This window comes from Sminthopsis crassicaudata, chromosome 4, assembly GCF_048593235.1.
Source record: "Sminthopsis crassicaudata isolate SCR6 chromosome 4, ASM4859323v1, whole genome shotgun sequence".
Classification (NCBI taxonomy): Eukaryota; Metazoa; Chordata; class Mammalia; order Dasyuromorphia; family Dasyuridae; genus Sminthopsis; species Sminthopsis crassicaudata.
This window is the reverse complement of record NC_133620.1, coordinates 94,693,882-94,719,206: the sequence shown is the minus strand read 5'-3', so window position 1 is coordinate 94,719,206 and position 25,325 is coordinate 94,693,882. Positions and strand designations below refer to the sequence as shown.

General features: G+C 33.0%; 1 long non-coding RNA gene across 2 annotated transcripts in view; it reads left to right on the top strand.

Annotated features, from left to right (window-relative positions):
- The window catches only part of LOC141540992 (uncharacterized), a 224,417-nt gene that overhangs the window by 27,597 nt on the left and 171,495 nt on the right, over positions 1-25,325 (top strand). For both annotated transcript variants that reach the window (XR_012481620.1, XR_012481621.1), the window contains exon 2: positions 10,327-10,398. This is a non-coding gene — a long non-coding RNA (uncharacterized LOC141540992). The remainder of the gene's footprint in view (positions 1-10,326; positions 10,399-25,325) is intronic.

Sequence of the window (25,325 nt, the reverse complement as noted above, 5' to 3'; positions counted from 1 at the left end):
GGGGATATGATCTGCTCCTCAAGACACAAGACTCTCATAGAGAAAATCAAAAAGGTTCTCACAAGAGAGCTAGAAGAGAAATGGGAAAAGGAAAGGGAAGTGTCTGGAGAAGTCATCCCACACATATAGAGACAGAGTGGATAAAGAAATCAAATCACTGAAATTAGTGAATTAGAAAAGATAAACAACTCCAAGGAAAACAGGATTAATGAGCTGGAAAAAGAAAACAGCTCTCTAAAAAATAAAATGGATGAAATGGGGAAAAATTCCATAGAAGAAAAAAAAAACTCACTTAAAAACTCAATTGGACAATTACAAAAAGATATAAAAAAAGTGAGTAAAGAAAATACATCATTGAAAATTAGACTCGAACAAATAGAAATTAATGATTCAAGGAGAAACCAAGAAGTAGTCAAGCAAAACCAGAAAAATGAAACAATTGAAAAGAATGTCAAGCATCTTATTGGAAAGACAACAGACCTGGAAAACAGATCCAGGAGAGACAATTTGAGAATAATCAGACTCCCTGAAAAATGTGAGGAAAAAAAGAACCTGGATACTATTTTCCAGGAAATTATCAAAGAGAATTGCCCAGACATTTTGGAAATAGAGGGTAAAATAGACATTGAAAAAATTCGTTGATCACCTACTGAAAGGGACCCTAAAATCAAAACACCAAGAAATATAGTGACCAAGTTCAAGAACCATCAGACAAAGGAAAAAATATTGGAAGCTGCTAAAAAAAAGCAATTTAGATATGGAGGAGCCACAATAATGATAACTCAGGATCTAGCAGTGTCCACATTAAAAAGAATGAAGGGCCTGGGATATGATATTCTGAAAGGTTAAGGAACTTGGTATGCAGCCAAGAATAACTTACCCAGCAAAAATGAGCATCGTTTTCCAGGGAAGAAGATGGACATTTAACGAAATAAATGAATTTATAAATAAATAAATGAATTCCATCTATTCTTGATGAAAAAACCAGATCTACACAAAATGTTTGTCTTCAAATACAGAACTCAAGAGATTTTTAAAAAGGTAATAAGAAATCTTGAGAACTATATTTCTGCCATAAAGATATGTAAAGAACACATGTATAATTTGTCCTAGAAAACTATAGGTGGAAAGGAAATTATACCATAAAAAAGGGTGAAGTGGTGGTGCTACATCTCATGAAGAGGCAAAGGTAACCTATTATATCTGAGAGAAAGAAAGGAGGGGGATGGACATAGTGTGTATCAATAGACATATTCGATTTATGGTGAAACTTCTAGTTCATTGAAAAGTGCGAGAGAAGGAGTAAGTTAAGGGCAAGGGAATACAGAAATTGTGAGAAAAAGGGTAAAATAGGAAGAGGAACTTTAAGGTGGGGGAGGGATACTAAAAAGGGAGAGCTGTGAAAAGCAAGTGGTGCTCACAAGTTTAATACTGGGTAGGGGGATAAGAGGGAAGGAAAGGAGAAAAGCATAAACAGGGGTAAAAAGGATGGCAAGCAATATAGAATTAGTCATTCTAATAATCATAAATGTGAATGGGGTAAACTCCCTCATAAAGAGGAAGCAGTTAGCAGACTGGATTAAAAGTCAGACTCCTACTATATGTTGTTTATATAACCCTGAAACCCTGAAACAGGGTGATACATTCAAACTAAAAGTAAAAGGGTAGAGCAGAATCTACTATGCTTCAGATGAAGCCAAAAAAGCAGGGTAGCCATCCTCATCTCAGATCAAGCAAAAACAAAAATTGATCTAATTAAAAGAGATAAGGAAGGACATTATATCCTGCTAAAGGGTAGCATAGATAATGAAGCAATATCAATATAAAACATTTATACACCAAGTGGTTCAGCATCTAAATTCTTAAAAGAGAAATTAAGAGAGCTGCAAAAAGAAATAGACAGTAAAACTATAATAGTGGGAGATCTCAACCTTGCACTCTCAGAATTAGATAAATCGAAACCACAAAATAAATAAGAAAGAAGTCAAAGAGGCAAATAGAATACTGGAAGAGTTTGATATGATAGATCTTTGGCGAAAGCTAAATGGAGACAGAAAGGAGTAAACTTTCTTCTCAGCAGTTCATGGAATCTATACAAAAATTGATCATATACTAGGACATAAAAACCTCAAAATCCAATTCAGTAAGGCAGAAATAGTAAATGCATCCTTTTCAGACCATAATGCAATAAAAATTACATTTAACAAAAAGCCAGGGGAAAATAGACCAAAAAATAATTGGAAACTAAATAATCTTATACTAAAGAATGATTGGGTAAAACAGCAAATCATAGACATAATTAATAACTTCACCCAAAAAAATGACAATAATGAGACACCATACCATAAAATGTGTGGGATATAGCCAAAGCAGTAATAAGGGGAAGTTTTATATCTCTAGAGGCCTACTTGCATAAAATAAAGAAAGAGAGGGTCAACGAATTGGGCTTACAACTAAAAATGCTAGAAAAGGAACAAATTAAAACCCCCCAGACTAACATGAAACTTGAAATTCTAAAAATAAAAGGTGAGATTAATAAAATTGAAAATAAAAAACTATTGAATTAATTAATAAAACTAAGAGTTGGTTCTATGAAAAAACCAACAAAATAGTCAAACCCTTAGTAAATCTGATTTAAAAAAGAAAAAAGGAAAAGCAAATTGTTAGTCTTAAAAGTGAAAAGGGAGAACTCACCACTAATGAAGAGGAAATTAGAACAATAGTTAGGAGCTACTTTGCTCAACTTTATGCCAATAAATTCAATAACTTAAATGAAATGGAAGAATACCTTCAAAAATATAACTTGCCCAGGTTAACAGAAGAAGAAGTAAATAGTCCCATTTCAGAAAAAGAAATAGAACAAGCTATTAACCAACTTCCTAAGAAAAAATCCCCAGCACCAGATGGATTTACATGTGAATTCTACCAAACATTTAAAGAACAACTAACTCCAATGCTATATAAACTATTTGAAAAAATAGGGATGGAAGGAGTCCTACCAAATTCCTTTTATGACACAGGCATGGTACTGATACCTAAACCGGGTAGGCTGAAAACTGAGAAAGAAAATTTTAGACCAATCTCCCTGATGAATATTGATGCTAAAATCTTAAATAAAATATTAGCAAAAAGACTACAGAAAAGCACCCCCAGGATAATGCACTATGACCAAGTAAGATTTATACCAGGAATGCAGGGCTGGTTCAATATTAGGAAAGCTATTAGCATAATTGACTATATCAATAACCAAATTAACAAAAAACCATATGATCATCTCAATAGATGCAGAAAAAGCATTTGATAAAATGCTACTAAAAACACTTGAGAGTATAGGAATAAATGGACTATTCCTTAAAATAATAAGGAGCATATATTTAAAACCGTCAGGAAACATCATATGTAATGGCGATAAACTAGAACCTTTCCCTGTAAGATCAGGAGTGAAACAAGGTTGCCCACTATCACCATTACTATTCAATATTGTACTTTAGTACAATAGCTAGTAACGCTAGCATCGGCAATAAGAGCTGAGAAAGAGATTCAAGGAATTAGAGTAGGAAATGAGGAAATCAAACTATCACTCTTTGCAGATGACATGATGGTATACTTAGAGAACTCCAAAGACTATGCTAAAAATCTATTAGAAATAATTCAGAACTTTAGCAAAGATGCAGGATACAAAATAAATCCACACAAATCCTCAGCATTTTTATACATTACCAACACAATCCAACAGCAAGAGATACAAAGAGAAATTCCATTCAAAATAATGGTCAATAGTATAAAACATCTACCAAAGGAAAGTCAGGAATTATATGAGCAAAATTACAAAACACTTGCCACAAAAATAAAGTCAGATTTAAATAATTGGAAAGACATTAAGTGCTCTTGGATAGGCCTAGCGAATATAATTAAGATGACAATACTCCCTAAACTAATCTATTTATTTAGTGCTATACCAATCAGACTCCCAAGAAACTATTTCAATGACCTAGAAAAAATAACAACAAAATTCATATGGAAGAACAAAAGGTCAAGAATTTCAAGGGAAATAATGAAAACAAAACAAAACAAACAACAACAACAACAACAACAAAAAAACAAACAAACAAACAAACAAACAAAAAAAAAACAAATGAAGGTGGTCTAGATGTACCTGATCTAGAACTGTATTATAAAGTAGCAGTCACCAAAATCATTTGGTATTGGCTAAGAAATAGATTAGTTGATCAGTGGAATAGGTTAGGTTCTCAGGGCAAGATAGTGAATAAAAATAGCAATCTAGTGTTTGACAAATCCAAAGATCCCAACTTTTGGGATAAGAATTCCTTATTTGACAAAAACTGCTGGGAAGACTGGAAATTAGTATGGCAGAAACTAGGCATGGACCCACGTTTAACATCACATACTAAGATAAGATCAAAATGGGTCCAAGATTTAGGCATAAAGAATGAGATCATAAATAAGTTAGAGGAACATAGGATAGAGGAGGAAGGAATTTGTGACCAAAGGAGAACTAGAGATCATTATTGATCACAAAATAGAAAATTTTGAATACATCAGATTAAAAACTTTTGTACAAACAAAACTAATGCAAACAAGATTAGAAGGGAAGTAACAAATTGGGAAAACATTTTTACAGTTAAAGGTTCTAATAAAGGCCTCATGTCCAAAATATACAGAGAATTGACTTTAATTTATAAGAAATCAAAACCAATTGATAAATGGTCAAAGGATATGAACAGACAGTTTTCAGATGATGAAATTGAAACTATTTCCACTCATATAAAAGAGTGTTCCAAATCACTATTTATCAGAGAAATGCAAATTAATACAACTCTGAGATACCACTACACACCTGTCAGATTGGCTAAGATGAGAGGAGCAAATCATGATGCATGTTGGAGGGGCTGTGGGAAAACTGGGACACTAATACATTGTTGGTGGAGTTGTGAAAGAATCCAACCATTCTGGAGAGCAATCTGGAATTATGCCCAAAAAGTTATCAAACTGTGCATACCCTTTGACCCAGCATTGCTACTACTGGGCTTATATCCCAAGGAAATACTAAAGAAGGGAAAGGGACCTGTATGTGTCAAAATGTTTGTGGCAGCCCTTTTTGTAGTGGCTAGAACCTGGAAAATGAACTGATGCCCATTAATTGGAGAATGGTTGGGTAAATTATAGTATATGAATTTTATGGAATATTATTGTTTTATAAGAAATGACCAAGAGGATAAATACAGAGAGGCTTGGAGAGACTTACATCAACTGATGCTGAGTGAAATGAGCAGAACTAGGAGATCATTATATCCTTCAACAATGATACTGTATGAGGATGTATTCTGATGGAAGTGGATATTTTCAACATAGAGAAGAGCTAATCCAATTCCAATTGATCAATGATGGACAGAATCAGCTACACCCAGAAAAGGAACACTGGGAAGTGAGTGTAAACTGTTAGCATTTTTTGTTTTTCTCCCTCGATTATTTTTACCTTCCGAATCCATTTCTTCCTTTGCAACAATAACAACAAAATTCGGTTCTGCACATATATATTGCACCTAGGATATACTATAAGATATTTAATATGTATGGGAATGCCTGCCATCTAGGGAAGGGGGTGGAGGGAAGGAGGGGAAAAATTCGGAACAGAAGGGAGTACAAGGGATAATGTTGTGAAAAATTACTATGAATATGACCTGTCAAAAATGTTATAGTTATAAAATTAATAAAAAAATAAAGTTCAAATTTCATAAAAACTTACATATATTTTTAGTCAGATTATGTCAGAATCTCAAAATGAATAAGATTACAAAGAAAATCAATTTTGTTGAAATATCATTAGCAAACTACATTTTAAAAGTTCATAGATCACAAAGTAACAACCATTGACAGAGTTTCATGAAAATTTTAGCGAGTCAACCAGTCATAAGGAGTCTTATATTCTACTGGTAAGATAGGATCCACATTTTACTGAAATTTAATTGCTTGTATCCCTTTTATCTACTCTTGGATCTGAAATGCCTTAAAACTATTTAATGCCTAGAATTGAATGCATCTTTTAAACCTATGTATGCATACACATATATGTATGTTTGTTGTAGTTTGATATAAAAGGAAGAACACTTTGCTAGGAGTTTAAAGACCTCAGTTCCAGGCATTGGAAGTCACTAATTAGTAACTTTTGGTTTCACACAATCTCTCTGATTTTCATTAACCTCATTTTAGAGTAAAAGGGCTTCATAAAATGATTTCAAAAGTATTTTTCTATTCCAAAAGTTTATGGTTCCAAATTCATATGAAAATCAAAAAGCATATATTAAACACCTACCATTTGCAAAGCTTGATTCTTGGCATTTAGGATAAGGAAACACACCCCATCCTCCATCCCAAATATCTTCCTTCTAGGATCTTACATTCATTTTACTGGGAACTTACCTTCTATTTACATATGCTCTCACACATATATAAACTCAAGTATATGCATATATATATATACATGCATTTACATACATCTTTGTATATCTATATCTGTATCTATATCACATATGCACACATATGTATTGTTCATCCTTAGTTTTCAAAGAAGACCTGTAACTCTGGGGGTGGTGTCTTAACTTGGGCATAACTTAGATTTAAGTTAGACAGAGTTGCACAAAATTGTGTGCCAATTCTTTCTTCCAAGAGTCAATGAAATTCAGTGGTAAGACAAAAATCAAGATAATTGTCAATGGCTTGGGATGCAATGATTGATCTTGAAATCTTTGATGTCTGACTAAATTGTATGTGTTCCATAACACCTTCTTCAATTGCCTTTATATCCCTTGGAATAAATTGTTCTCATCTTCCATTTGGCCAAAGGAAATATTCACATGCTTGGAGTAAATGTCTCCCTAACTCACAGTTACTCTCAATCTGGTTTAGCCTATCTGCCAAGGCAGTTTTACTAGGATGTGGCCTTGCATGTTACAGCTTGTATTTATGAATCTCAGAGAATTTCCTAATACTTCCCAATTTATCTGTAAATATTAGAGAGAAAACTTTTTAGATAAAATAAATATATGATTTAATGAAAGTGACAATGACATGATTATAGAGATAGGTTGAACAAGGGTTAAAAAACAAAAACAAAACATCCAAAGCCAACACTTTTAATATCTAGTTTTCTTAGAACATGCTGCCAGAGTTTTATGTAAGCTTTTTCTCTTTCTTTCTTTCTTTCTTTCTTTCTTTCTTTCTTTCTTTCTTTCTTTCTTTCTTTCTTTCTTTCTTTCTTTCTTTCTTTCTTTCTTTCTTTCTTTCTTTCTTTCTTTCTTTCTTTCTTTCTTTCTTTCTTTCTTTTCTTTCTTTCTTCCTTTCTTTCTTTCTTTCTTTCTTCCTTTCTTTCTTTCTGTCCAGTATCCATAAGGTAGAAAACAATAGATCAAGACTCTTGCTTATATATCACCTGCCATCTAGAGTACTGTTGAGTAAGAGCTAAGATGATTTAAACATATTGATGGATGTAGCTCTTTGAGTCTTAATAGAGAAAATTGCTTCAATTATATAAATAAACTCCTGGGCTCTCCTCTCTTACTATCCCCAAAGACCAGGGCACATAAGGATTCATTTTACTTTGGCCCATCAGAAGTTAGGAAATATAGTAGTATTGGTCTATTCTTATCTCCATTTTGCATGAAAGGAAGTTGAAACAGAGAGAGATTAAAATGACTTGCCTAGACTAATATAGCTAGTAAGTGGTCCACCAATGCTCTAACAAATATATCATAGTTACTATACAGTAAAGATCAATGAAAGCACCAAATGATAGATACCAAAAGTTATAATTTTGAAAATGCCTTTTTTTTTTTTTTGTGGATTCTCTTCTCTTCATATCACGGGAAGTTCTAAGGACAGAGTGATCGGTGAAGGCTAGAAAGCTCTTAAGGAGAGATAAGCCCCCAGTGGGGACTTAAGGGCAAAGTAGGAACCAGATCAATAGAGATAAAGAAGAAATCCATTCCATATAAGGGAGAGAGAGTATGTTGAATCAAGGCATGGAGGCAAGAATGTACTTGACATGTTCAAAGGATGATGAGAAGATAAATTTGGGGAGGAGTTGAGTTTATGTATGGGATTGTAGGCCAGATTGTGAAGGGAACTGAATACTAAACTAGATCCTGGATTTTATACTCTAGGCAGTAGGGAGTGATTTAAGATCTTTTAGTAGAAAATGGCCTAAACAAAGGGATAATTTAAGAAGATTCATTTAGGTAGATTAATGTAATAACTTTATTTTCTCTCAGAGGTAGGTAAGACACATAACCTGCCTCAAGCAATCTCTATAAGATGATAAATTTCAGAATTGTCATCCACTTGCAGTAATAGGGGGAATTTCCTTACTGGGAGTTCCCTGTATCAATGATATCATAGGAACAAATCAAAATAAGCATACAAAAAATTCACTCCAGATTATAATTTAACCACATTCAATTCAACAATTCCATGTTTATTAAGTTCTTTAATATGGCTAATTACTTAATAATTAATTACCTGAGTTTATTTATAAGAAGTGGCAGAAAGTTGATGATCTTAACTATTTCTTAGGAAATCTGTGAGAGGGATAAGAGCTTCTACTAGCCTTTCTAGCATCTGAAATAATTTCAGTTGTGCAAAGAAGAACCTTGGAAAGAAGCTGAAGATCTTATAGCAAAAATACCCATGGTGAAAAAGACCCTGGAACATGGGAGTAGAAAGAAAACTTAAGATGGCTCTCATGGGCAAAGATCTCCTGGCACTGTTAAAGCCATGATGAAGTTGGGGGAGAGGGAACATTTTTAATTTGGCTTAGAATTACTTCTGCTATAGAAAGAAACTTGGAATCCACCCCTACTGATATACATGATTAACTTCTATAATAGCCTTTGATTCAGGCTTCATTTCAAGATGTGAAAGGTAAAGATACTTAATATTCCCCGTAGATTGAGTGAAATTGTAATGGCTTGAAGGTGACATATTCTTCCCAGAATGAAAGAATGTCTGCTCTAAGAATGAAAGAATGTTGGTCTAGGAAAGGAGTACCATGATGATGAGGGCATAGATAGGGTTAGCGGAAGATACAAGGTTTGGGGTAATTGCTACACACTCATACCTTTGGGGTAAAGCCCTTTTCTTTGTGCTCAAGTTAGAGATTTGAAAATAGAATACATGTAGTAATCAAAGATTATCTGTTACTGGGATGCCTATATGGAAGTGCCACAGTTGAGATAACCTGGAAAGAAGAGATGAGAAGTGAGGTTGAAAATTACTGATGTACTGAGAAGAAATGTTTTGCTCAATGAATGTCATTTATTATTACTTAGATAAATTTGTGATCTTATTGGATGCTCCCCTAACTGATGCAAATCATAATTCCTTTACCATGTGCAATTTTTGTCCATAATCTTCTACAAAGACTTCCAACATGACACAATTCTCTGGAAGCTTTTGTCTGACCCCTTCCTACCTTTCCTATCTTCTTATGCTTATTCACCCATACAAAATGCAATCCATTTACACTGATTTACTTGCAATTCCTAGTGTACAACACTCAGTCTTCCATCTTGCTGATTTTACATTGCCTCTCTCCCATCACTGTTCTTTCTCTTCACAATTCTCTCTCAGAATTAATGACATCCTTCAGTTCGCCCTAGTGCCACCTTCCTCACAAGGTCCTCCCTGGAATTCCTTGCTACTAAATCTTCCATTTTCCATCTATATTGTATATTACTTTTTACTTATATGTTTTCTTTCCCAACAGAATGTAGGGTTCTTGACAGAAGAGACTAATTCATTTTTCCCTCTAGAACTTAGTACAATTACTAAAATATAGTAGGTGCTTCATAAGTAATTGTTAATTGATTGATAATCTGTGGTGCATAGAAATCAGCTGAAATGCTCAGTTACATGAATATTAAGTGGTGGAAGAAGAACTTCTGAAATTTAGTCTTGGGCTTTATTTGCTGGGTTCTGCTGGGAATTAACTAAAATATCTGATTTTAGTTAATAGGTTAACTAATAAATTAAAATAAAATTGTACATAAAGAGACATTTTTCTTCATCCTACACTGGTTTCACTTAATCAAATGCTCATTTGAAAAGAAAGGCAAAAATCATTTTCTATATAGCCACTATCTTGATTTTATTTTTGGTTAAATATTTGTCATTGGCACTATTTTTTTTTCTATCTTTCCTCTTTTTGTTCTTTCATTGACAGTGATTAGCTAAAGGCAAAAGCTGAATTCTTTCTTAATGGGTTGATAAAGCCAGGATTCATTTGTGTTCTCTTCTTTTTTTTCTTATAAGGGAACAAGAGCCAATTGCTGAGTAGTCAGGACTTGAAGACCATCAAAAAACATTCTCTCTCCTTGATATCAGGTTGGTATTAGTTTGGGGAATCCCAAACATCAAGAAATAAAAATTATTATTTTTAGCTCCAGATGTTGCTTCAGGCCATTAGTTTCTTTCCATCTTGGGCTGGGAATTTATAATATCTGGGAAAATGAAGAGAAAGGCATGAAGACCAGAGCCTTCCCATCAGTGCATTGAAATAACAGTTTTCTTACCTTTCATACCCCACCTCTGGAAATCATTGCTGTTCAAATTCATTCCCAAGGAAGTGAATACATTTCTTTCTTTATATCTCCCATTTACCTGATCCTTCTAGTGCCTTAACAACACTCTGACATCCTTCTTAAGCCTTTCTGTGGTGAAGCTAGGCAGAGCACATTAGCAGACATCCACAGTTAAATGATCGAGTGTACACACTCTTGTACAGGGGATGCTTTTGAGGACCATTTTAGTTACTGCTGTAATTATTTCTGATTCAAGTATTCCCCAGAGAATGAAGCTTCTAGATTAAAAGTGGTCACATGTAGGATGGGCAGAAATAGTGGGGGAAGCAGGTTGCAGATGGTGGGCAGATCCTGAAAGAGAGATGCTTCTCCATGTCTTCATTTGGAGACTTTTCTGATTTTTATTTAGGTATTAAACTCACAAAAACTGAAGAATTTTTGCCTTAAATGTAGGATAATGGGAACCTCTCTCCTTCAGTCTGAACAAACTGCCCTAGCTGGAAGTATTAAATGCCTAAAATATAGGATTTATGAGGGGAGAGGATATGCATGTTTTGGATATACATTCTAGACGAAACCCCAATTTTGTCCCTTGTCTGCTCAAATTCTAATATATTGACATAAGGCAAGAGCAGTAAAATGAAAAAGAGAACCAAAGTTTTGACTCTGCTACTTTCCTAGTTGGATGACTTTTTGTAGATGGTTACATTTCTGAGTTTCACTTTCTCCATTTATACAATGTGGGTAATAATGTCTGTCCTATTTAACTCAGAAAGTTATTGTGAGGATCCAATAAAATTTTGTGTACAAGGTGCTTTGTTGCCATAAACTGTTATTTGAATGTTTGTTATTAGTTTTATTTTTATAGATGGAAAAAAAGAGGTACATAAGATTAGATGAACATGGTCAAAGTACTTAATACATACTTACCAGGTCATGATTTTATTCACTTGGGAACTCCTGGTCCCCTAGATAAGTGTATTTCCTTTCTTCTGTACTATGTTATGAAAGACAGGATGATACAGTGGAAAGAGAGCCATCTTCCATTCCAAGAACACCTGGGCTCAGGCCAAGGACTCCTACTGCCTCCAGGGCCATCTATAATCATTCTGATTTATATCTTGTTATAGGACTCAGGTGGCTCTGGAGGAGAAAGTAAGGCTGGTGACTTTGCATAGTCCTCCCTCTCTTAAATCCAATTCATGTTCAGGTCATGGCATCATCTTGCTGATATTACAGTCTTCTTCAAGAACAAAAGACAAACAACAATTATCTTTTTTTGTTATTATATTTCGATCAACAACAACAATTGATTAAAATATAATAACAAAAAAGATAATTTGAGGAAAATAAGAAGATAGAAATCAATGTTAGAGCTATTGTACAAGTTACAACCTTTCATCACTGTGAAAATCAGAATTTCTTTGGACTTCAATATCTTCATTTCTAACAAGAGGGGTTTGGATTGTATGAGTACTTGTCTCTCGTAGATCAAAATCCTATGAACTGTTATTAAATCCCTCAGAATCTCAAAATATTAAGACTGGAAGACATCTCAAGAATAATCTGTTTCATGGCTCTCTTTTTATAAGTGAAAAAATTGAGTCCTGGAAAAATGAAGAGACTTCCAGATATGCAAGCAGTTAAGTGGCAGATCTAGTCCTAGAAATTGAGTTTTTTGAGTCTTATTCTTCTTTCTCCTATACTATAATAGGCTTAATTTGGGGCTAACTAAACCCTTAGTGAAATGTTATTTTTTAAAGTTGACTTGAAGACTCTCAAATCCAAATAACATTCATGTGTCTTGCCCATTTCTGCATTATTTTGGTTATATTCTATTTGCTACTTACTAAGTATTTGTATCCCTGATCCAGAACATGTTTGTAGGAGAGTAATTAAGAACTTGAAACCATGACTGCATTAGGTTGCTTTCTTGCTATTTTTAGAAGTAGATGTGCTCTCTGGGTCCACTGTAGATTGGCACTTAAATGAGTTTGGGATAAGCAGATAATCAATCACCGCTAGATAATAGACATCAGTGATATTGCTTTGCAAGGTATACACTCTTTGATTTATGCCAGGGGATTGTTCTTTATGATACCTCAAGAAATATTTGTGACTGAATAATGCTTTTATGAGCAAGCCCCAAAGACAAAGCCATTATTAAAAAATAAATAAATAAATAAACAGCCCATTTATCCCCAGATTGATTAAATTGGAATGTTTTGGATGGTTGCCAACAAATTCAGTTTGTATAGTTTATAAAAAATGAGACTCTGTAAGTTAGGGAGAAGAGAAACTCATTGGCAATGCAGGATTTGGCTTTGCTGTCACAGCTCATTTTGAATTTTATAGTTCTTTGAACTGATTTTTACACACCATCTGAAACCTAGCCAAATGTTGGCATGCTCTGGATGGCTTAGGGTACATTTTTACTTGGCACTTATTTTAACTTAATTTATAAAGGAGGGGAATGCCTTTTTCAATATAGCAGGATCAGTGGTTCCTTCTAATCACTCTAGTTGAGGGGTAAGTTGTTTTCCAACTAAGTCCATTTATTTAAACTAGCCCATGAAAAATTTACAGCAGAAGGCCAGAACTTCTCTGTCCCCCTTTTTTGCTTTCTTTCATCTGTTTTAATACTCTACTGAAAAATCTAAGTAGAGTAAAATTGATTGAAACATCATTCTTTATTCCCTTCTGCATTGAAATTGTAGCATGTGTTGCCTTGCAAAAATGGGAATAGTGATATTGGCTCAGGTGCAGATATCAGGTAGGATACCACATGGTATAAACTCATTGCATATTAATTAAATGAATTCATGAACAAATGCAATTGAAAATATATATTTGTGTTTGTCTACACACAATGTTGGTTACAGATCAATAAATCAGATGATCCTTAAGTGGATTAATGGGTTGACATAAAACACCTGTCCAATGTGATGCAAATACATTTTGCCTATTTTTTGTTGTATCAACAGAAAGCAAACAGAAAGAAACCATTGATCACAAACTAAACCAGGATTATTTTTTTTTGAGTACTTACTACATACATACATATAACTGAGCTAGGTACTGTGGTAGATATAAGAATGAGTAAGACATGATCCTTGCTTACTAGAAGCTTATAATTCCATAGGGGAGACTGATTATAATAAGCAATAGAGTTTGAAAGTTCATAAGGGAAGTGAGAATTGTAAGAAGAGGGAGAAGTCACTTCAGACTGGAGGTAAGGGGATAAGCTTGAATGGGATAGGTGTGACTTGGACAGAGTACTCTGAAGTTATGATTAGATGCTTCTTATTATTAAATTAACATCTTTAAATTCATTAAAATCATTAAATTAACAGTAAATTAACATCTAATAGACATCCTAGAAGAGAATATCCAGAAGGAATAAGTGGACAACAGTTTCAAATGCTGTAAAAGGTTCCAGAATGATAAGGACAGAGATAATATAATACTATTAAATTTTAGAATTAGGAATCATTGTTGACCTTGGAAAGAACAGTTTTGGTCTAGTAATGATGGACAGAAAGTAGATTGTGGAGGGTTGAGACTAGAATGAGTTTTGAAGAATTCACTGATTATTAGATTCCTATTCTAATTAATGAGCTTCCTGTCTATAATTTTCTTTATGTTTATTTGTATACATCTTGTATTCCAATAGTGGAATGCAAGTTTGTGGAAGGTAGAGACAGAGATTTGGAGTTATTGATGTTATACCCCTAGTGACTGGTCAACTAGATGGCTCATTGGATAAAGAGCAGGAGTCAGAAAAACCCAGGTTCAAATCCTGCTTCAGACCCTTATTGTTTGTGATCTTGGGTAAATCTATTTACCTTGATCCAGTGGAGAAGAAAATAGCAAACTACTCCATTATCTCTGGTAAGAAAACTCCATAAACAGTCTTTTTTTTCTCCCTGAGGCAATTGGGGTTAAGTGACTTGCCCAGGGTCACACAGTCAGGAAGTGTTAAATATCTGAGGCCAGATTTGAACTCAGGTCCTCCTGACTTCAGGGCTGGTCCTCTATCTACTGCACCACCTAGCTGCCCTCATAGACAATCTTGATGTACTACGATCTGTGGGGTCATAAAGAATTGGACATGACTAAACCACAAATAGCAAGATTCAGTCAAGATGTCTGACACTGCAGGTAAAACTTAAGGGTTTTTGGCTATCTAGGTGATGCAATGGATAGATTGGAATCAGATGGACCCATTCATCTTGCTAAGTTCAAATCTGATTTCAGGCATGTAGTAGCTATGTGATCCTGGACAATTCATTTAACTCTGTCTCAGTTTCCTCTTCTGTAAAAAAAAATGAACTGGGGAAGGAAATGGCAAATCACTGCAGTATCTTTGCCAAGAAAACCATAAATGGGATTAAGAATAGTTGAATAGGACTGAAATGTGACTAGCACAGTGCTTTATATATAGCAAGTAATTAAATTACTCACTAAATTGACTTTACTTGAATAGACACAAGAATTTGAATACTGTATTTGTTCCAAGAAATATAAGAAGTTTTGCTATCCCATCATTTACCAAAGATTTTTGTTTTTCCTAAAGGTTAATTTTTATTCAACATTACATTGATAGTCAACCTTTCTTTGATTATAATTCACAACATATATGTTATCTGGGCTTGCCTTAGTCATTGGTGTGAAAGCTAATTCAATCTAATATTTGTCTATAATTCAGGGTAATTACACTCTGGACTGGGAAATCTGAGGCTGCATACATTTCTTTTACATACAAAATATGTACTTATACCTATGTCTATTTTGAGAGTGGAAAGTATTTGAGCTAATATTGTTATAATATGGAAGTAGAGAAATGGAAAAATAATCCTTAAAGGATTTACAGAATAGTACATGAATAGTAGTTAGATAATACTTGTCACCCTAGGTATAGACTACTGTTTCTTTTCCCTTCCTTCCTTCCTTCCCTCCTTCTATTTTTCTTTCTTTCTTTGTCCTCATAAGAAGTTACTATATTCACACATGGGTTTGATGGGGATGTGATTTAGATAGAATTAATTGTTGGATTATTTATTAGTAATTTGCACTGGAACATAAATAGTATCCTGAAACTTCAAAGGATAAAAAGAAATAAAACATTTTTAAAGGTAGATAAAATTTTTTAGTTTTAAAATAATAAAAGCAGAAAAGACTGCTTTTCCTCAAGAATATTTTCTGTTTCTTGTTGTTATATAGAAAAGACATCTTAATCCCAAATACTGCAATCTTTCTCTAGCCTCAACTTTCTTTTAATCTCAAATAAATGACCTGGCCTTCAGTTGTTTGTATTGGTCATTCTTGATCATCAAATGTCGTAAATAGAAGCAAATGATTATGTAGTAACCTCTTTAAACAAGGAAGTTTTGGGAAAGGGAAGAAAACATACCACAGTGATAATTTGTTAAGGATGACTGATGACCTTCAACTGCAAAAGAATACAATTTCTGCATTCTGCCATCTATTATTTATTAGAGCAACCATTTTCAAAGTTTCATGGGCAAGGGAATGGCCAGCATTTGCACATTAGAGATTATTGTGTTTTCCCAATGATGGGCTTGGAGAACATTATTGCATCTATCCCTTTCAAAACATTTTGGAAAACATTTGGGTGATGCCCTTAAATCAAAGTTCTGATTGTGGGATCCTATAAATTAAATTTATAGGCAAGACCCTTTTCTTGCTCTCATGCCAAGACTATAGCAAATTGGGATGTATTATTTCATTTTAGAGCCACTCATTATACAAGAAGTAGTTTTCTTAGGAAGAGTCATGGAAAGGAATTGATAAAAAGTTGTGTAACATTCTGGTGTACTAGATGTCCTGACTACTTTTGCAGCAAAATTCAAAAAGGCAAAATGCTTGACTATTCTTTTGAGAACAGCTATATGTATTGTGGAAAAGGAATATAATGGTATATTAGTATGCTGTAAGAAGTGATGGATACAAGGAATTCAGAAAAAAATGAGAAGCCATAAGAATGGAAGCAAGGCAAAGGAAGTAGAACTAGAAAAATAGCATACAAAATGAGTATAACACATAAATGATAAAAGCTGAAAGATAGCTAAACAGAGAGTAAGGACAATGAATATGACTGGTTCTGGAGTACAGAAGATGAAACACATATCCTTCCTCTCAATAGAAATGTAGAAGATTTTAGGAATGAAATGTGACAAAGTAAGTATATATAAGGTCAATTTATGGATTAGTTTTGTTTGTTCTTCTTTGTTATTTTAAAGGATCCATGTTTGTATCTGTGTTTTTGTATGTGACAGATATATTGGGAAATGTCTGGCATAAAAAAGCAAAAGGATCTATAAAACTTTATAAAAATAAAATAAAGGAAAAAATCCTTTTAGCTATTCCTAATCCCAAACATTTTGAGTTTGAATTTTGCTTTTGCATTTTTTTTCATGTTAGAGTCTTGCTATCTCATTCCTAAATCAGTATTATAATTCCCTAGCTTATAAGCACCTGTAATCCTTACTTCATTTAAACACTGTATTGTTTACTAATAATGGTAATAATTTTAAATGGAAGACTACAATTTGTACCTGTGGCAGATTTTTTTTTTTTGCTACTTTAATTAAAACTGATATTTTAGGGAATATTATTTTTCTTCTTAGTGTGTATCTTTGTGAAAACTGAAGGCTATCATTTTCTCTTGCTTTCTAAGTGTATTAGGAATAGTGCAGCATTTCATTTGAAGCAGACTCCAAAAAGATATGATTCTTTTCCTCCTTTTTTGTATTATACTTCATAGACTATTAACTAATCTGACCTTAATTTCCCGAAGCCTAGAGGTGTGAAATAGGTTGTCTAAGTTCACACATATAATATGTGGTAGAGTTGAGAGTCAATTCAGACATGAGAGTCAATGCTAAGGTAGCACACCAGACTGAAGCATACTGCTCTGATTTAGAGAATCTCTGTCAGAAACTGTAGGGTTAGTCAAGATAACTCCAAATTCTGATGTCCTTGCTTCCATGTGTCATGTCCCCTCCACCTCAAAGGACACTCTCCATTGATTAGAGCTGACAGAACACTTCAATTCTCTGTTCCCTCTGCTTTAGCACTAGGGTAAGATTATACAAATTACTCAACACTTATAGTTTATATCAAATGGATTTATATCTGCAAGGGATGTTCGACAGAGAGCACTGCTTAAATCTTTCATTTTACAGATGAGCTAACATGAGGATTAACTGACTTCCTCAGGATATTTAGCAAATACTTGTCCTTTTTTTCCCTTCTTCTATTATTTATTCCTAATATATATTCTTTTGAAAAACTTTTTTCTTTTTTTCTACTTATACATGTATATTAAATTTTAATAATACATATTTTTTATGAATCATAGGAGAGAAAAATCAGAACAAAAAGGAAAACAATAAGAGAAAAACAGAAAAAAGTGAACATAGTGTGTGTTGATTTGCTTTCACTATCTATAGTTCTCATTTTGGATGCAGATGGCATTTTATATCCAAAGTTATTGGGATTATCTTGGATCACTGAACTTCTGAGAAGAATTGTCTTTCACAGTTGATTATCACATAATCTTGCTGTTACTGTTTATAGTACATTCCTGGTTCTGCTTGCTTCACTCAATATTAATTCATGTAAATTTTTCTAGGCCTTTCTAAAATCAGCTGGTTCATATCCTATATATTCTTAAATAGCATATCAAGCTATATATGTACTTTCATTCTCTTAAATCAGCATGAAGAGAAAAAGAAAGGAGAGGAAGATCCAAATATCCATTACATTTATGAATCTGTGGTTTTTTTCTCTTTTTAAAATATAAATTTTTGGGATAGAGCCAAGATGGCAGAGTAAAGGCAGGAACTCATCTAACCTCTCCTCAAACTGCTCCAAATTCCTTTAAATAATGACTCTAAACAAATTTTAGAGCATCAGAACACCCCAAAATATATTTTTTCTATGTGAAGGCAACTTAGAACCTCAGAGAAAAGGTCTATGACCCCAGGGTGAGAATACAGTGTACAATCCCAGTGCAGTCCCAGTCCTGGCCCAGCTGACCTCTCAATCAGTGGCAGTACTAGTGGCTTCCAGACCTCTCAGCCCTGAGACACAAAAGAGGAGTTGGAAGGTCTGCAGAAAAGATCTGTGGAACCAGAGTGGGAGCCCAGCATGCAAGCCCAGTGTAGATCTAATACGGATCCCTGAATCAGCAGTAGTACTGGAAGCTTCTGGACCTCCAGGGACACCAGGGAGGACCCGGAAAGTCAGTGGAGAGGACGTGTGGCCATGGGGTGGGTCTGGTGTGCAGTCCCAGCCCTGGTCAGCACAGTAGATCTTAAAGCTACAGTGGGGCTGGGGACACACTTTATAGCTCCAGGGAAAAGAGTGCTTGTGGTCAGATTCTTAGAAGGATTTCTGAAAGTAGCAGCACAAATGCCCTGAAGCTTGGGACAGGGCACCTGCCATCCTGGAAACAGAGCCCTACTTTAATAAGGAATTAAAAGTAAAGTAATGCACTATGAAAATGAGCAGAAAACAACAACAAAAAAGTTTCTGACCATTGAAAGTTATTATGGTGACAAGGAAGAGCAAAACACACATTCACAAGATGAAAACAAAGTTCTTACACACAAATCTTCCAAGAAAAATAAGAATTGGTTTCAGGACATGGAAGAGCTCAAAAGGGATTTTGAAAATCAAGTAAGAGAAATAGAGGAAAAAATTAGGGAAGGAATTGAGAGAGGTTAAAAAAAATACAAAAAACTAATGAGGAAAAGAATGCCTTCACAAGCAAAATTGGCCAATTGGGAAAGGAAGTACAAAAGCTCACAGAGGAGCTTTTTTATGGACATCTTGTTGTTTTAATATTGGTATAATTCTTCCCTTCCCTCCCTTTTTGAAAGTTATCTTATATTTCAGATGACATTTTTTAAAGATAAAAAAATGAAAAAAAAACCTGATATAATCAATCAATAGATCGAAAAACTCTGAAATGTGTGCAATCTACAACAATTATGTACCTCTCAACTCCTTTTGTAAAGGAAAGGGAGTGTTTTCCCATATCTCTTCTTTCAAACCTTATTCTTTATAATTTTAAGCATTAACTTTTAATTTTTTTCATGGTGGTTCTTTTTATTTATATTGTTTGTAGTTATTTTGTATATTGTTTTCTTGGCTCAACTTACTGTATTTTTCATCAGTTTGTAGAGATCTTATTTATGTATATTGTTTTCTTGGCTCTACTTACTTTATTTTGCACCATTTTATAGAGTTCTTATGTTTTTCTGTATCATATTAATTTTTCTTACAGAACAATAATATTTGAGTTTTTTCTTAAATAATTTATGTTTTCTGATTTTTCAAATATTAGGCTATTGAATTTCATTGTTTTGGATTCTTTTTGTCTAGTTTGAACTCTTTTTAAATCAGTCCCAGATAATTCCATGATTCTTGCTGTAATTTGAGGTCTAGAAGTGCTAATTTGCCTTCATTTCTTCCTAATTTAGTCATTTTTAGTCATGATAGTTTTATTTTTCCAAATGAATTATGCTATCATTTTATCAAGTTCTAAAAAATATTCATTTGATAATTTGATTGGTACAGCATTAAAAGTGCAAATTAACTTTGCTAGTGCTGTCATTCTTATTATATTAATTATGGCCCAACACTGGGCTCTAAAATATTCTTCCAGCTATTTAAGCTTTCTCTTTGTTTCTTTAAGGAGCTCTTTTAACTTAAATTTATGTATGTATTTTTTTTCTTTTGGTAATGGATTCCCAAATATTTTATGTACTTTGTAGCTACTTTTTGCTTTTTTGTTTTTGGTCTATACTTGTGGTTTGTTGTTCTAGGGAATTCTCAATGAAGAAATTGCTTGTATCAATAATTGATTGATAAATGTGCTGACAATCAAAATAGTCAAAGGGAATTTCCTGATGCACTGAGAAGTTAAGTGACTTAGAGTTATAGACAGTGAGAGACAGGACTTACACTTAGATTTTTCCTGACTATAAAATTAGCTCTCTATGAATTATCCTGCACTTTGAGAAATTCAAATTTGCTCCCTAATAATGGTGGGGACCACCCATGTTGGTACTTTCTTGTGGTATAGAGGAAGAGTGCATTCTTGAATATGCATATGCATATTGCTATTATAAAAAAGTGAACTTTTTTTTTTTTTTTTTTTAAACAAATTGAAGTTTTTAGTATGTCCTTGGAAATAGATTTCAGGTCCTTTGTTGTTACAGGTCAACCTAAATATAAAGAAACTTGCTACTAGTAGGCTGGTTAACTGGAAACAAACATATATATATATATATATATATATATATATATATATATATATATATATATATATATATATATATATATATACACACACACACACACACATACATACATATATGTATATCACTTTGATAACTCATGAAATAGATATGAACACAAAATAGTTTTTAAGTCTCATTTGGCTCTTTTCATCTTCAACAGTGTTTAGGGGACAGGAAGGGTATAAGGTACTAAGAATCATATAGTTTTTTTCCTACATAGGAGGTTGAGGTTTTTGAAATGATATGTTTGAATTCCCTTCTGAAACTGCAACAAATGTATGTCTCAGGTGAGTAATTGAGCTATTTTTGTCATTTATGTTCTATGACTTCAAGAAGCCACTGATGGCTTCTAGAATGGGAAAGAGAAGTCCTTTCTATCTTCTAGTCATGTTCCACAAATGATCTGGGATAAGTACTCAAGGTTTATAGAATTGAGTCTTTTCTCCATTGTCCTCAACAGAGTTGTTTTCAAATTTTTAGAATCATTGTCTCTGTCTATTCTAAATTGTTTCCTCACCCCTTCATATCCAAATAGACTTTTTAAAGTTTCACATATAAGTTCAAATGGGTCACTGAATGTCTAATACTCTTACAAAATATCAAATTGTGCTATTTAGTCCAAACTCGCCCCAGAATTCTAATTTCATAAAATGGACGGGAAGTTTGCTGATGGAAGCAGAGGAGGATAGGTGGGTGGGTGTAATCAGGATTTCTCTTATCATCCATTTGATACATATACATTGTTTAATTAACACTGTCAACTGACCAGTGATTTGAGAAACTATGAAAGGAACTTTACCATACCCATATGACATTCTTGCCACACACACACACACACACATACACACACACATACAAAACAAAGAAATTTAGTTAAATGGAAAGAAGACTTGGACATTCTTTTTTTAAAAAAAGCAAATGAAATAGTTGTTGGAGTTGGTTTCATCATATTCACAAAGGGAACAAGATTTCATGGGACACTTAGTCATTTGGCTTTTTAGTACTTAGAACTTAAACAAAGAGACCACCATAAAGATAAGAACAAAAAGACATTAGTAACTGCTGACTCATATCCCTCCTTTCTCAAGTATATAAAATATTTATGAGAATGGTCTATATACTCACTAAAGGTATCCTTCATGAAAACATAAGAAGGGGACAAGTAGAAATTTTCAGACTAATTTGTATAGCAGATCCCCATCTTTATATTGATATATCTATATTTATTTATATTTATATTTATTTATTTATTTATATTTATCTATCTATTTATTTATTTATTTATACGCACATTTATTTATTTATTTATTTGTTTTTATATTTATTTATTTATATTTATATTTATTTTTATATTTATATATTATTATTATATATTTATATATTATTATATATATATTATATATAATATATATAATAATATATAATATTATAATTATAATTATATATATAATAATATATAATATTATAATATTATATTATTATTATTATATATTATTATAATATTATATTATTATTAATTATATATATAATATATATAATATAATATATATTTTATATATATAATATATAATATTATATATATAATATATAATATTATATATATAATATATATATTATATATATTATTATTATATATTTATATATTATTATTATATATTATTATATTATTTTATATTTATATTTATATTTATTTATTCATATTTATTTATTTATTTATTTATTTGAATTTATATTTATTTATTTATTTATATTGATATATCTTTATATTGATATATCTGAGATAAAGAATATCAGAATCCATTGTGTTTATTGTCTATTGATGCTTAAAACATTCTACTTGCAAGACAAGATTTAACTTGAAAGGTTCTTCACAGACAAGGTTTCTCCAAATCACATCTAAAAATTAAATAAAACTCTAGGATAGATGCAGCTATGGAAATAACAGTGAATGATTCACTCAGTGATCCAGTGATTAAATGAGATAGGTGTTCTAAAATTTTTGTGTGTCATAGAGTCTAAAAAAAGAATTGCTAATAAATTTGCAGAGTTTTTCATATGAAAAGATGCTTAGTCTACATTGTACTAATTGGATTAAAGATTCCTTAGTACAATTCATAGTAAAAGAGTGATTGATCTAACCTTCTAGACTAAGAAAACGATATTGATAAAAATGTATCACTTTATAGACAAAGACTGTTCAGTAACTGAAAGAATAGCCTATTGAGGGTATTCAATTTATTCACCAATATATTAGATAGTACTGCAAGATGATGACTTGGGCCCAAAATTGAGTCTAGGATAGAGATTAGACTAGATTGTATTTAAAATTCACTGTGCTTTCAATGATCCTAAACTGCTTACTATCTCTAAAGATATCTCTTTACGATGTCCCATTGATACTATATGTCATAAATCATAGAGTCATTGCTGGACAAGTTAAAATAATGGTTAATTCAAAGGTCAATAGAAATATTGATGGAGGATCTAACACATTCAGGTGAGTAGCACATTTCCAACAATGACTCATGCACAAAAGAGAATGTAAAAGATTATCATTGTAGGTAGGTTGATCATATTGCAAGGATAAAAGCTAGTAAATTGGAATACTAGCCAGACATTGATATCCTAGTCATATTAAAGAACAGTAAGGGCTCCAGCAGGAAGTGATGTGGCACGAATTATAGCATGTTGCACCTGGAGTCAGGAAGTTGTTGTTATTCAGTCATTTTTCAGCCATGTCTGACTCTTCATGACCCCATTTGGTGTTTCCTTGGCAAAGATACCAGTATCTGGAATGGTTTGTCATTTTCTTTTCTAGGACCTCCTCAGACACTTATTAGCTATGTGACTCGGGGTAGGTCACTTAACCTCAGTTTTCTCAAACTATAAAATGGGGATAATAACATCTACCTCACAGGACTGTTGTGAGGATGAAATGAGATAATATTTGTAAAGTTCTTAGCACAGTTCCTGGCACACACCAGGCATTTAATAAATTCTTATTTCCTTTTTCTTTTTCCACTATAATTGTGTGTTATTCTATGGAGCATCTGTAAAAACAGAGAATTACAGACTTAAAAGGCATGAAGAGGCTGAGGTCTGCTTTGAGGAAGAAAGGCCACAATTATACTACAATTTATGGGTTGTTATCCTTTTGATAAATATATCATTTTTCCTACTTGCAGGAAATATGTGCCTGTGATTTGAAGTGATATTAATAAAAAATTGGCTTGATATTTTTCTTCTTCTTGCATTACACTTGGACAGGTATTGCCTGCCTCTTAAAAAATCCACAGAAAAATCAAAATTTGAAAAATAGATCCATTAGGAGTGATTACATGTATTATAGAAGAGTCTTTGCTTTATTGCCATTTATTAGCTGTGACCTTAAGTAGAGCTTTTCCCTTCCCCTTCCTTCCCTCCCTTCCTTTTTTTTTTCACTGCCTTCCCTTACCCTGTTTTTCCTTTCACTTTTCTCCCTTCTTCTTCCCTCCCCTCCTTTCCCTTTCAGTACCTTCTCCTCCCCTTCTTCTCCTTTTCTTTTCTTTCCTTTCCTTTCCTCTCCTCTGACATTTTAAAATAAAGAAACATAGACTAACTGATCTGACATTGAAGAGTTGCATCTTCTGGACTTTCAGCCCCAATCTATTTAGAACTGTGATTTATTTTAGTTCTTACTCAGATATTTATAAGCCAACATAAAATGCAGTTATAGCACTTGGGGTGGTGACTGAGGGGTATTTGATGTAAAACCTCTACCTTGAAAGTGATCAAATATCATTGTCTGTGTTTAAGGAATAGAAAATGCTTGTAGTTACAAGCATTCATATTGAGCCAAATCTCCTAGTTATGAGCCTAACTAAATTCAATTCAAATTAACCCAATTTATTTAAAAATTATTCAATTCATAGAATCATTGAATTTCATAATTGATATAAGCCTTAATCAGTGTATTCTCTATCAGATAGATATTTGTATATTCTTTGTTTGAAGACCGTTGCCTCTTAAGGCAGCCAATTCAGCTTTTAGATAGTTCTAACAGGAACTATATATCAATATATCAAACCTAAATCTAAACTTTTGCAATTTTCACCTACTGGTTCACATTCTGTCCTCTGGGTTGAAGTAGATCAGTTTTAATTCTTCTTTCATAGGACAGCCTTTCATATTCTTGAAAACAGTTATAGTGGGTTCCACAAATCTCTTCTCAGCCTAAATATCACCAGTTTCCTTCAACTGGTTCTCATAAAGCAGATAGGATTTAAGATAAAGCAAACCCAAATATAAACTGCAGCCACAGACGTTCTCAAATGTGTAATCCACAGCTCACATCTTCAATTATGGAGTCATTAAATCCATGCAAGAAAATTTATTTTTGACTGTTCCCTAGAGTCTG